Source organism: Staurois parvus, unplaced genomic scaffold (assembly GCF_062004578.1).
Source record: "Staurois parvus isolate SC_StPar_1 unplaced genomic scaffold, SC_StPar_1.0 ptg000025l, whole genome shotgun sequence".
Taxonomy (NCBI): domain Eukaryota; kingdom Metazoa; phylum Chordata; class Amphibia; order Anura; family Ranidae; genus Staurois; species Staurois parvus.
In genome coordinates, this window is record NW_028317821.1 from 29,287,274 (window position 1) to 29,302,282 (window position 15,009).

Below are 15,009 nucleotides of genomic sequence, written 5' to 3' on the forward strand. Positions count from 1 at the left end.
GGAGTAATGGCCATTGGTTTTAGCAGTTAGTAGGTCGTTAGTGAGTTTTATACAGTAGATATAAAAAAAATTATAAAAACATATTTTCCCCTTTTTTTATAAGTGATCACATACCCCATGTTCTCAGCTGCATAAAAAAGTGAGAGACGAGAAACGGCAGTGCACTGATCTTCCAAGTGAATAGCTGTGCAAGGGGTGGGGTGTGGGGGGGGCGTGTCAGCACATGTTTGATGATTGGAGAAGAGCTGACTGAGTTACCAGCACAGCTAGAAAACTGATAACAAGATGTGCTCTCTTGCCTAGTGTGGTCAGTTTTTAAAAGGAAAGCAGAGGGACTGGCAGGAACCTAAAGTATTCCACACAAAGGAAACAATACAAAGAGAACGGGATACTTTTTCATACAAGTACATGGTATAGTAGGCACATATCAGGAATATGAAATATGGGTATACATATTCTGTAGTAACCAAAAAAAGGAGAGTGATACCATTGCCCACTTTTGCAATGGCAGCTGATGTAAGTGGAGCCAAGAACAAACTATATCAGTTGAAAGATTTGCCTTTTAATTTGTTGTCTACTTCGCTATACAAATAATACACTTAGATATAAACCAGCATACTTGTTTCCAAATCTACATACTTGCAAGGAGCAGAAAAGAATCCAATATAGGCACAGGGTCTGCATAATTGGGTAGAAGGGGGCAGGGGCGGACTGACAACTCATGGGGCCCCCGGGCAATAGGGGATCATGGGGCCCCTGTGTCCTTGCTCAAACTCAAAAAAGCCTATGAAAAAGGTACCAGGGGCATCTCATGGGGCCCCCTACTGTAGTGCCCGAGTTTCCAAATGGTCAGTCCACCCCTGGAAGGGGGATTGTACAGTTATGCATTTCGGTGAAATTAGAAAAGGTTATGTAAAGGGCATTTACTAGAAGGGTATTTATAGCTGGCCTGGGGGAAACTCCAAGGAGTGGACTTTGGAGAGGGGTGTTAGAGCTTTAGTTGGAGCTTTACGGGTGTGTGATGAACTTTCCACCCATCTTCCCTAAAATTTGAAGGCACTATAATTTGTTTGATGCTATGGCTTTTTGTAAGTGGATTGATGGGTCTTTTAAGGTGGTCAGTTTGGTGGTGAGGAGAAATGGTCAGGGACCTATCTTGGGTTCCATGTTGTGGTGTTTCCTGGTGTCTTATAAAAAGTCATTCATTCATCACGCGAAGTCTTAGAATACTGGGGGAGATTTACTTAAACCGGTGCACTCAGAATCTGGTGCAGGGTAGCCAATCAGCTTCTAACTTCAGCTTGTTCAATTAAGCTTTGTCAATAAAACCTGGAAGCTATGCAGAGCTGCACCAGATTTTGCACCATGCAGGTTTAGTAAATAACCCCCACCATGTCCATTCTGGGAACAATATACCAAGCTGGCAGCAGACATGTTGTTTATTTTTCATGGCTTGAGCCTGACACTTGTTATACTCACTGTGGAACCTAAAAGGTTAATCCTCTGCATTGTGGTAAAATGCTGTTTGATCCTGACTTTTCTGATTCTCCCCTTCTTTAACTGTCCGCCTCTTATCTCCTGATAAGACATATCGTGTGGAGACACACCGCACATGCTTAGTTTGGTGTGCATTGCTAAAGAGGTTTTTCTCTTTTTTAGGAGAGTGCATGTGATCAGCACAGGGCCAATCACCACTGTCCACACAGAGGTCAGGGGTTCTGAATCCTACTAGAGAAGAAAACTCCTACAAGATTTAACCAATGCTATGCTGGAAAATGCTAGAAGTCACAAGACTGCTCTAACTGCTGATGAGAAAAGGTATTTAGCAGTTTATACTTACTAAAATAATTGCACTTCCATGTTCTGTGTACTGTGGGAGACCAGATATAGTGAATGCAGAGTCCTGGGTTTAGTAACACTTTTAAATAATCTGTTATATTTTTATTGTAGAAATTTCAGCAAGCTCCATGGTATTAGACGTCACCGCAGACAATTTGTATCACTGTGTGGCCTAAGCACAGACATGTCCTAGATTGAACTTTGCAGTCTTTGAAGTTTTGTGCTGGCCCCCAACCACTTGCAGAAGGCCATACTCTTGAGTATCTTCAGTCTTACACCCTGGTCATATCAAAACCTATTTTGAAATCTAGCAACTTACAGTGAAGTTGCACGATTTCAAAGTCGAGTGACTTGCCGATTTGTGGTTCGATTTTCAAGACATCTGACACAGATGTCTATGCAAATCGCACCAAAAGTAGTACATGCACTACTTTAGAAATTGGTGTGGTTCCAACCTAGTCGGAACCGCACTGATATGACCACTCCAATAGGGTGTGTCTTGGCATACGATTTGCAAGTTGCATGGTATGCAAATTGCATGCCGAGTCGCACCCGATGTGACCAGGGTGTAAGAGTATGGCCAGATACAATTCTATAAATGCATATCCCGCAATGAGGAGGCAAACAGCAGGAAAACCATAATTGTTTTCTGGAGTAAGAAAACAGCTGGGGATTTCTAGTCTAGCTTAAGTGATGGTTAGAGATGAGCGAATCGAACCAGGTGAACCGGAATTCGAGTCGAATTTCAGGAAATATTCGATTCGCGTCGAATCCAAAATTTTGCCTACTTCGGGTGCGCGAATCGAATATTTCCCGATCAGCCGGCAAAAGTGTCCCTGCAGTGAGCTCCGCTATTTCTGACAGTTCTCTGACAGAAGGAACACATGTTTAGCGGTTGAAACATTGTATCTATTAGTTTCCATTTAGGATACAGATGTTTCAACTGCTGTACATGTGAAGAAGCTGTCAGAGAACTGTCAGAAATAGAGGAACTCTGCACATACACTTTTTGCCGGCTTGGCATTATTCTTATTTTCATCCTACTTCTTCTTCTTCTTCTTCTTCATCCTCATCCTCATCCTCTTCTTCTGAGGATGAGGATGAAGAAGAAGAAGTAGGATGAAAATAAGAATAATTCCAAGCCGGCAAAAAGTGTATGTGCAGAGTTCCTCTATTCTGCAGATACACTTAGAGGAGCTCTGCAGATACACTTAGAGGAGCTCTGCACATACACTTTTTGCCGGCTTGGAATTAATCTTATTTTCATCCTACTTCTTCTTCTTCTTCTTCATCCTCATCCTCAGAAGAAGAAGAAGAGGATGAGGATGAAGAAGAAGAAGAAGAAGTAGGATGAAAATAAGAATAATTCCAAGCCGGCAAAAAGTGTATGTGCAGAGTTCCTCTATTCTGCAGATACACTTAGAGGAGCTCTGCAGATACACTTAGAGGAGCTCTGCACATACACTTTTTGCCGGCTTGGAATTAATCTTATTTTCATCCTACTTCTTCTTCTTCTTCTTCTTCTTCTTCATCCTCATCCTCATCCTCAGAAGAAGAAGAAGAGGATGAGGATGAGGATGAAGAAGAAGAAGAAGAAGTAGGATGAAAATAAGAATAATTCCAAGCCGGCAAAAAGTGTATCTGCAGAGCTCCTCTAAGTGTATCTGCAGAGCTCCTCTAAGTGTATCTGCAGAATAGAGGAACTCTGCACATACACTTTTTGCCGGAAACCGCTGTATGGAGGGAATGTCCCAGAACTGTCAGAAATAGACTATTTATGACAGTTCTGGGACATTCCCTCCATACAGCGGTTGAAACCGCTGTATGGAGTGAATGTCCCAGAACTGTCAGAAATAGACTATTTCTGACAGTTCTGGGACATTCCTTCCATACAGCGGTTGAAACATTGTATCTATTTGTTTCCATAAATGGATCCATTTATGGAAACAAATAGATACAATGTTTCAACCGCTGTATGGAAGGAATGTCCCAGAACTGTTAGAAATAGTCTATTTCTGACAGTTCTATGACATTCCCTCCATACAGCGGTTGAAACCGCTGTATGGAGTGAATGTCCCAGAACTGTCAGAAATAGACTATTTCTGACAGTTATGGGACATTCACTCCATACAGCGGTTTCAACCGCTGTATGGAGGGAATGTCATAGAACTGTCAGAAATAGACTATTTCTAACAGTTCTGGGACATTCCTTCCATACAGCGGTTGAAACATTGTATCTATTTGTTTCCATAAATGGATCCATTTATGGAAAAAAATAGATACAATGTTTCAACCGCTGTATGGAAGGAATGTCCCAGAACTGTCATAAATAGTCTATTTCTGACAGTTCTATGACATTCCCTCCATACAGCGGTTGAAACCGCTGTATGGAGTGAATGTCCCATAACTGTCAGAAATAGACTATTTCTGACAGTTCTGGGACATTCACTCCATACAGCGGTTGAAACATTGTATCTATTTTTTTCCATAAATGACATTCTGCAAATACACTTAGAGGAGCGCTGCAGATACACTTTTTGCCAGCTTGGAATTAATCTTATTTTCATCCTACTTCTTCTTCATCTTCTTCTTCTTCATCCTCATCCTCATAAGAAGAAGAAGAAGAGGATGAGGATGAAGAAGAAGAAGAAGAAGAAGTAGGATGAAAATAAGAATAATTCCAAGCCGGCAAAAAGTGTATCTGCAGCGCTCCTCTAAGTGTATCTGCAGAATGTCATTTATGGAAAAAAATAGATACAATGTTTCAACCGCTGTATGGAGGGAATGTCATAGAACTGTCAGAAATAGACTATTTATGACAGTTCTGGGACACTCACTCCATACAGCGGTTGAAACATTGTATCTATTTGTTTCCATAAATGGATCCATTTATGGAAACAAATAGATACAATGTTTCAACCGCTGTATGGAGTGAGTGTCCCAGAACTGTTAGAAATAGTCTATTTCTGACAGTTCTATGACATTCCCTCCATACAGCGGTTGAAACCGCTGTATGGAGTGAATGTCCCATAACTGTCAGAAATAGACTATTTATGACAGTTCTGGGACATTCACTCCATACAGCGGTTGAAACCGCTGTATGGAGGGAATGTCATAGAACTGTCAGAAATAGACTATTTCTGACAGTTCTGGGACACTCACTCCATACAGCGGTTGAAACATTGTATCTATTTGTTTCCATTTGTTTTCATCTCCAAGGGCATTTAAATTAAAGGTACAGTGTTCTGCACTAATTTAAAGGCTCTCTGAAGCCTAGAAACCCTTTTAATAAGTTAAATTCGTAGCGAATTATTTCGCATCGAATCGAATTTCATACTGGAATTCGCCGAATCAGCCGAATCGAATTTTTGAGAAATTCGCTCATCTCTAGTGATGGTACTAGGAAGTGGACTTATATAGTTTTTACAAAAAGTGAATCTATCCTGTAAAATAGTGCCCCCTGTAAGTGTTCCTGACGCTCCCCAACCACTTACTTCAGCCAGCAAAAAGGCTTAGTGAGTCAAACGGATGAGTAACAGGCAGTGCTTTTCTTTGTATTGTGTTGCTCTATCCTGAATGTTACCTTCATACCTTCATGGTCTGATGTACATCAGAAATGGCTAGCCTGTTGACTTTCATTGCCAGCCATAGGCCCACTCTTGCCCAGAAAGCTATATAGATATTTGCATTCACTACTTGTGTGGATGAGGCCCAAGACCAACCAGCCCGTCTACTAAATACCCAAATTAACTGATTGCCAAAATTTTTGTTTATATGTTGATTCAACGATGAAGTACACATTCACTAGAGATGATTAGGAAAAGAGAAGCTGACATGATAGATTTGTGACATTTATGTTAATGTATTCAGAGGTGCGGAACAGTGAAAAACGCTTATGTCAATATGTTTTGATCTGTGCCTATTATCCAAATTATCCAAAATTAATTTAAAAACAACATTTCTGAAGTGTAACTTTTGTTTGTAAGGAAGGGTATGTCTTACGTGGTTTTGGCATGTTTTTGTAGTTAATTACAAAACCAGCTGTGATGATATGTTTTTATGGGGTTTTAGTGTTGCTGTTTTAGGAGTTCATCAATCATGCTGTCAACTAAGCACAAATGAACTATGTTTACACTTTTCAAAACTGATGACAGTTTGTAATAAACCATAAAAGCAGAAGAACTTTTGTGTTGTGGGAATTGTTCCAGTGTGTTGTAATCAGATTTCTGTTTTTCGGCTGCACCTGCATATCATGTTCCTTAGAATTATCTTCTAAAGCAGCCTTTCTCAACCTTTTCAACGCAGAAGAACCCTTGACATAACTTCCCGGTCTCAGGGAACCCCTGCTAAAAATGACTATATCTACAATTCATGATACATTAGTGTGATAGTCAGAGGTAAGAATGCTCCTTACACTTATGGTCGTTGGGAAGAATTACCTCCTTACAGATTGCTAAAAATATTAATGGTGTCAGTGGGAACTTATCTAAAAGGCAAAAATTGCTCATTGCTCAAGGAACCCCTGGCAACCTCTGGAGGAAGCCTAGGGTTCCATGGAACTATAGTTGAGAAACCCTATTCTAAAGGCTCCGTACAACAGCAGACACCCCACATGGAAGAAAAATATATTTTAAATATATTTTAAAAATACTCTTCTTAAATACATTGACATATATTTGAAATACTACAATTTTGGCCATATTCAATATATTTTAATATATATACTGTGTATGTATATATATATATATATATATATATATATATATATATATATTGCATATTGAAATGCATTTTTATATATTACAAAATATATGACAAATATTTTTAAAAATATATTTTTTTTAAATATATTCTTCAGATTTTTTTTAACATAAAAGTCATTTTAACATATAATTTTACATATATTTGTAAATGCATTCCAAAAATGTAAATTTGTATTTTTAAAGACATGCAGTATATTTGAAATGTATTTTTAAAATATTTTTCATATAATTTGTAATAAAAACACATTTCGCTTCGGGGTTGTGGCCATCGTGGTGATGTATTGCATACCTGGTGGTCATGCCTGAGACTGCTTCATTTTTGGTCTCGTGTGTTTGGTCTCCTTTTCACCTTGATCCATCTCTCCATACGACGGGATGCTCGGTATGCTTTGCTTCATTGTCCCATACCGGGCCTCTTGGCTCATCAGCAGAAGTTGGCTTCCTATTTTTTTTGTCGGCCACTAGAACAATTGCTCAGGCCTGGACAGGGGCTAACTGACCATTTGGAAACTCGGGGCACTGCCCGAGGGCCCAGGGTCAGTAGGGGGCCACATGAGATGCCCATGGTACCTTTTTCATAGGCTTTTTTGAGTTTGGGCAAGGACAGAGGGGCCCCAGGATCCCCTATTGCCCGGGGGCCCCATGAGTTTTCAGTCCGCCCCTGGGCCTGGAAGAGTCTGTTTGTCCCTCTTCAGGGGGTGCGGGACTGTATGACCACTATGATGCTCAATGAACAGATGTCGAGTATCTGCAACGACTCCCAACGTAAATTCTTGAAAATATGGGAGCCGTGGTTGAAATATGCCTTTCCCACACTCGCCCCCGGCTAGTCTGGGGATGTGGTGTTGTTCGGCATTGGCGTTTTTGGATCCCTGCTCTTGGTTTTGTTATCTTTTTTCTTTTGTATTCCTCCTTCCTTTTCCTTTTTTTTTTTTGTTTGTTTTTGGTGTGGCAGCGGATAGCTGCCTTTAATTTGAGTTACTATCAGTGTTATACTAATGTTTTGTTATTTAAGTGCCATAGCCCCTGCGTGGGCGCACCTTTTGCTCTGTTGGTGTTAGAACACTGATTTTTCTAATTTTCTCATTTTTTATGTGCAATTGATAGCCGCATGTGTGGGTGTGATTTGTTGCTCCTGTTAAACTGTTACAAATTAATAAAAAAAAATATATATACTGCATCTTGAAATGTGTTTTTGTATTCCAAATTATATATATATAATTATTATTATTATACAGGATTTATATAGCGCCAACAGTTTGCGCAGCGCTTTACAATATAAGAGAGACAGTACAATTACAATACATTTCAGTACAGAAGGAATGTGAGGGCCCTGCTCGTGGAGCTTACAATCTAATTTTATTGAAATATATTTTGAAATATATTGAATATGGGCAAAATTATAGCATTTCAAATATATGTCAATATATTTGGGAAGAATATTTTTAAAATATATTTCAAATATATTTTTCTTCCATATGAGACAGTAAAGAGATGTCTCCATGTTTGACTATTTTCAACCACACTGTATTACCATCTCATGTCTATGATATGCTTCAAACAGCAATAGTGACCATTCCATAAAGCATGCAAGTAATCAGGTTAGAAACATTTATTGGATTGTTACAGTTCTTGCAAAGATAAGTCAGAGCAGGGCTATCATCCAGTGGCGTCCTCCTCATGTCTCCACACCTAAAGTCTTTGAAGTTCTGTTCTGTTCCTAAAGCCTGAGGCTGGTTGAACTATACCTGCAGGCTGACTGCTGTCTAAAGCAATGTAAATATAATGGCACCTACATAATCTTTCCATCTGCTGTTCAGACACATGTATTCTTTCCCCCAAAACATGTATCCTGAGCAGACTAAACAGCACTGTTAATGATATGCACATTTTCAACTTTCTTGTCAAAATTCACCAGCAAAGCCTTCAACTCCATCCAACTAATGAGACCCCCTGACATATGTCTAGTGCAGAGCAGTAACATACAACAGATGTCTTTGATATTTAGGCTGTGATCAAGCGCCTGGCTTTAGCTTCTTTATGCTGCGTGAGAGGCAAGATGGCTGCACTAAACAGAGCAATAGCTGGGTCTCAGATAAAAGCAGAGTTTTTGTTCACTGATTAAGCACTAGTGGTCTGTTTATAAGCTGAAGAGTTCATTTTTGGCAGCAGTAAGCATTGACAACAGAAGCTGCCATGCCCTGCATTCCAGTTTTCACCTCAGGGGGTTAGACGATTTATGCAATTTTTCACTTTTTTTTTTTATTATTTTTCACTTATAGCTGTTAGAGTTTGTAAAATACCCCCTAAACCATAAATCTTCTGAAAGCGCAGGGTTGATTTTGTAAGTCCCGTGATAGTCGCGCAAACTTTAATCAAAACTATGTTTTCGATAAAAATGCCCTAAAATCACTACTAGCTCACACAAACACATGATTATTATTATTATTATTTAAGGTACTTATATAGCGCCGTCAATTTATGCAGCGCTTTACTTATATGTTTTACATTCACATCAGTCCCTAACCCTCAAGGGGTGTGCAATCTAAAGTCCTTAACTAACATCAGAACTTACACAACTCCTACTAAAACTAAACATTCAAACTTGAGTTAATAAATAAATATTTGTGCATTTTAAATTGTGCCTTTTTTGCAAAATGGTGAAAAACGAAAGAAAAGAAAAACTGTAAATAGACCAATTACATTAAAAATCGAAAGGTTGGTTTCACTCCTATGCAATGTGGTAATTCCAAATCCATTTTAGCATGACAAGTGGTGATGCACAGCCATACATAGAGTTGAATTAACCACTTGCCCTCCTGGGAATTTACCCCCCTTCCTGACCAGGATTTTTTTTGTGATTTAGGCACTGCATTAGTATAACTGACAATTGCGCGGTCATGCAACGCTGCACCCAAATGAAATTTATGTCCTTTTTTCCCCACAAATAGAGCTTTCTTTCGGTGCTACTTGCCTTTTTTATTTTTTTGTGCCAATTTTGATAAAAAAACAATATTTTTTACTTTTTGCTATTAATCATGTCCAGTAAACAAATTTATAAAATCAAATTTTGTCATAAATTTAGGCAAAAATGTATTCTGCTACTTGTCTTTGCTAAAAAAAATCCCAATACGTGTAAATTAATTGGTATACATGAAAGTTATAGCGTCTATGAATGGCGGTATAGATACTGGAATTTTTTTTTTATACTAGTAATTGTGGCGATCAGTGACTTACTGCAGGACTGCAGTGGGCATTCTGACACTGGGGGGAACTGACTGTCACTGACATCCCCAGTGACACCAATACAGTGATGAGTGCTAATAAAAAGCACTGACACTGTACTAATGACACTGGGCAGGAAGGGTTTAACATTCGGGACGATGAAAGGGTTAACTGTGTGCTGTTTTACCGTGTGCTGTGTGTGTGCTTTACACTGTAAGCATACTGCTTTGTATGGCTCTGCTATGCATTCCTCCATGCCTTTGTCCAGGCCCCCGACCGCAACCTGTCCTTCTCAAGACCTCACCCAGAATGTTGTGCACCACCACCTCAACAGGAAGGACTTTTTTGCGAATGGAAACCTGACATAGTGCATTCCACGTATAGTAATGGACTACTAAGCTAACTAGAAAAAGTGTCTCAAAATCAAAGTTCCGGTGAGTTTGAAATGTTCCATCAGACCATTCCGCATAACTAAAGCAGAAAAGGAAAGGGATACCCAGAGCCCCACCCACCCGCTTGTAGACTTCTATATTGAAGGGGCCCTGAAGCAAGAAATGGTCCTTCGTCTCCTCCACCCAACCATACTCCACTCTTGGACAACCACGGTTCTCCACAATGCCTCAGGTTGCCCTTCACATAGAGTCTGCCATGGAATGAGAGCCAGGCCAAATCCCGAAACTTTAAAGGGATTCTCTCCAGATTCATCAAAAGCAGACCTTCCCTCATAACAGGGCCTGGGCAATCCCTCAAGGCCAATGGCTCGCTAAAGGCAGATTCAACAACCCTCCTCTCCAGGGCCTTCCTAGGAAGAGACTTAATTTCCTCCGCCGTCACTTGCCATTGCCGAAGCATTTTCAGGGGCAACATAAGTCGAGAGCTTACCATGTTGGACTCTCAGGCTTTTCACTGGCCCACCATTCGCCCAGCTCCGCAGGAAAGGCCTAAACCAGTACTGAATAATACCAACCCCCCCAGGCGGTTCCTCTGGCAGCATGCTACCAAAATTATGCTTCAAAAACATCAGAGAAAAGAAAACCTCTGGTTTGACCATACCTAGGCCACCCATCTGCCTGGGAAGGTAGGTTACAGACCTATTAATAAGGTTCAGTCTGTTCCCCCATAACAGCTAGAACAAACAACTGTAGATCTTCACATAGAGAGACACTGGCAAAACACAGACAAAGCTGACATACAGAAATACTGGGATCAGGTAAGTTTTAATCAGATCAATTCTTTCCCTGTAAGAGAGTTTCCAATCCTTCCAGCTAGCAACCTTGGCATCAGCATCTTGTAGCCTGCTTACTCAATTTGCAAGGCCGTAATCACCGGGACCAAATCTGATGCCTAAAACTTAATTTCCTGCCGGGGCTCTGGGAAGGCGTCCAGAAGGGTAATGACTTTGCCTTCTTCTTCCATCCAGAAAACCTCACTCTTGCCCTTATTGATCTTTGAGCCAGATGCCTCAGAATACTGTTCCATCACTGAGACCACCTCCTCCACCTCCGGAGATGAAAACAGACACGTCATCAGCATAAGCCACGACCCTCAGAGGAGGCTCCCCAAGAATGCCCAAAGAAACTCCACACAACGGTCTGCTCTCTAACCTGAAGGGATCGATTGCGAACGCGTATAGCAGAGGACTCAAAGGACACCCCGGACGCACACCTAGGCCAACCTCAAAGGGCTGTCCAATCCAACCATTTTCAGCCCCTCTGTATAAAGTCTTTAGCCAATTGATAAAGCCCCCCTCCAGGCCATACTTGCCAAGAAGCAGCCATAGGTACTCATGATTGACCCAATCAAAAGCCTTGACCTGATCCAATGCCAGCAGGAATTTTCCCCAGCCTGCAGCCCTGCACTGTTCCAGGGCCTTGAGCCCTTGAGCTCCTTGAGGGAAAAAACTGATGTATATATATGTATAGAGCTGCATAAATTGACAGTGTTATATCAGTTCCTGTAATAGATAAATGTTACTTCAAGAGATATAGTTAAACATCTGCAGTACTCTGAATACCAGTAATTAACAGAACTGAACTGCATTTCCCTAACAACAGTAATAAAAGACAGTCCCAGCTTGCTATAATTGTCTCCGCTTTGTCACAATGGCCAGTGAATGACGAACAGATGGTCAGTAAAGTTGGGGTACTTGAAGGAAGCACAACAGTTCCCAGCAGACAACAGATTAACTTGTTTGATGTTAGTCTCTCATCAAATTCAGGGCACCCTCTTCTGGGTCTCCTAGCACATGCTCTGATTCAGTAAAAGTCCATTTCAAGTCAGACAGTGATAGATGTTGTTGTGATCTCCTCCTGAGACAGTCCCGTGTATCTTCCTTACAAGGGGTGGGAGTGATCTCTCCAGTACAGTCTTCATAATCCAAAGGGGCACTGGATCGTTCCCAAATAAAGGGAAGTTAAGGCAACCCACTGGGGCAGAACTATTTCATGGACACAAGAAAAAAAGTCATAGGCCAAGAGACCTCTCACCACAATAAGCACTTTCTGAACTCCAAGCTTTTTCAGGCTAGCTAGCACAAGGTTTTTCCCCACAGTGGTAGCCACTGGTCCTCTCCTGATGGTCAGGGGTCTGCTAATGGTGACATTCACTTGCTGTATCCAGCAATTGAAATACTGATCCCCAGTGCAAGCTCTCAGGTCCCCTCACATGATAAATCCTCCCCACTGTGTTATTGTATTATGACAGCATGACTCCCACTCCCTGCTGACAGAATACACTGATCATTGTTACACATGATTGGCTGCATGCACTGAACAAAAATATACCAAAAAGCTCATCTTATGAACGGGAACGTCAATATATGGATCGTAATTAATTTTCGATCCATTTATGGCCAGCTTTAGTTTCACACAGATAAAAGCAACTTCCTTTAATCAATAGATGTTGGGGATTTAGAGCACAATCAGAGTACATGGTAAGTAATGACTGTAAAACTCATTGGCACAATGTTGTTGACTGAAGTCAGTATGGAATATTACTTTTTCTTTCAAATATTGCATCCAAAACAAAAACAGGCAATAGTAAATAACTATTCCTTTTATATTTGTGTCATTAAATTCTGTGGTTTATTCGGAGGTCTCCTCTGACTGAGCTTTGTTTTCTAGGTAAAAGCTTGTTATATGCCTTATTTTATTTATATTGAAGCAGTGTTCCAGCAAAAATATACAAAAAATAAAACTTAGCAGATACAAAAACTGTAGCTGCTGGCTTTTAAAAAGCAGCCACTCACCTGTCCCTTGGTCCTGAGGTGCCCTCCCTGCAGCCTGTTTCACCAGCCACCCTGCATCTGCAGTGTGGGCACCCGGCTGTGACAGCTTGTGGCTTCACAGCTCTGGTGCCCGCTGCGCATGCGCAAGTAGAGCTGCACTTTCTGAATGGTCCTGTAGTCTTCTGAGACCTGTCACGTGTCCCACAAGACTACGGGGAGGGAGGGGGGAGGACAACTAGGCAGGATTGCCTAGGCGATCGCAGTTTAAGTTGGAGCGGATACCTGTCAATTTCGGGTACCCGCTCCCCCCCCCCCCCCCCGGTCCCCAAAGGTGCCAATTCTTAATGGGGAGCGAGGACCAGTCCTTAAAGTGGAACTTCCCCTTTTGAGTGGAGCTCCGCCTTTTGAGTGGAGCTCCGCTTTAACTCTCTCATGATTACACTGCGGAAGCAATGGCACAGCTATAATTCATTGGGTTCTATATAGAAATCATTATAAGGTCTCTCAGGGTTTCCTTCCATCACACTATCCAGAGATGTATTATTATAGTACTATATACATATCTGTACCAGAAGGAAAGACTCATCTCACTGACCATACCAGTTATTAATTTAATAGGTTATAATGCAAAGGGGTTCAAGCTCTTCAGCAAGCTTACAACTGTACTAAGCTATTGAACTCAGATCAATTATTGTGCATTAAGTATCATGGTTACTGTATCACAAATTCACCAAGTGTTTCTTGAAATGAGTGCTGAGAATTTCCTTTCAGCACATGTGTGTATCATAACTAAATCAGTAGCTAATGATTCACGGATACTTATTTTCATTGTGTAATTTTTAAAAATATATAGCAATTTAATACATATTTCATAGTATATTGGGTCCCCAGTTGATTCCGGGCTCCATAGCAGTCACATTGGGCAACATGGCAACAGTTACCTTTGGGTGTGAAAATAAAATGATATACTCCATCTCAGGGGTGGACTGACCATTTGGAAACTCGGGCACTGCCCGAGGGCCCGGAGTCAGTAGGGGGCCCCATGAGATGCCCCTGGTACCTTTTTCATAGGCTTTTTTGTGTTTGGGCAAGGACACAGGGGCCCCATGATCCCCTATTGCCCAGGGGCCCCATGAGTTGTCGGTCCGCCCCTGCTCCATCTGTACATGCCATAGTATTTTCAAGATATCTCTACAATTTGAACATTGCTTGTGGCAATTCAGCCATTAGAGTGTTAATTATAAAAGTAATGGTAGATACTTCTTTTTGACAAGTATTTATTATCACTAGGAGATTTACCTTAGTTATTTAAAAACGTTCTAAGTCACCTTATGATTGTCACCCTTTTCTTTGTGATTTGTCTGTGTAATGTCAGGCTTATAGCAGAAGTACAAACAAACTGCTAAATAATGAACACATTGGAAATCCATATGACCTGTTTTACCTGTTGGGAAATTTATAATTCTGAGAAGCCACTTCTGAGATTCACTGTTACCTGCTGAACAGCTTGGTCAGGTCCACCATAGCCAGGTTTCTTCCATGCAGCTAAGAAAAGAATATGCCGCCTACCTCTGATTGGATAGTGAAGAAATAGCAGCACAATCATGAGGGGGAATAGGGGTCACCAGCCAGTCAAATAAACAGTCTTTATTTGTCTCTCAAAAACAAGCAAACAAAACATTTTTCTTCAGCACTGTAATGGCAAACAGTCCTTTATTCTGGTATAATTAAAACAACACAATGGCTCATCCCAGTATACCAGTCCTACATCAGGGTTTAGGGTTCCTGTCTTCTTCAGGGTACCATAAAGGCCACTCAAGCTCAGCAAACAATGTCCTGGTCACCCAATAGTCCACACTTTCCCACAGCTGCGAACTGCTCCACTCCACCACAAGTACTGTTCCTTTTCAGGCCCTCCCTGCAGGTAGGTTAACTCTTTTGGGACCAAAGTCCCTG

At 41.0% G+C, this 15,009-nt stretch overlaps 1 long non-coding RNA gene across 1 annotated transcript in view; it reads left to right on the forward strand.

The window, feature by feature from the left end:
* Window positions 1-15,009, forward strand: part of LOC149472017 (uncharacterized) — a 267,974-nt gene that overhangs the window by 236,272 nt on the left and 16,693 nt on the right. Inside the window, exon 3 of the long non-coding RNA XR_016306219.1 lies at window positions 1,660-1,818. This is a non-coding gene — a long non-coding RNA (uncharacterized LOC149472017). The remainder of the gene's footprint in view (window positions 1-1,659; window positions 1,819-15,009) is intronic.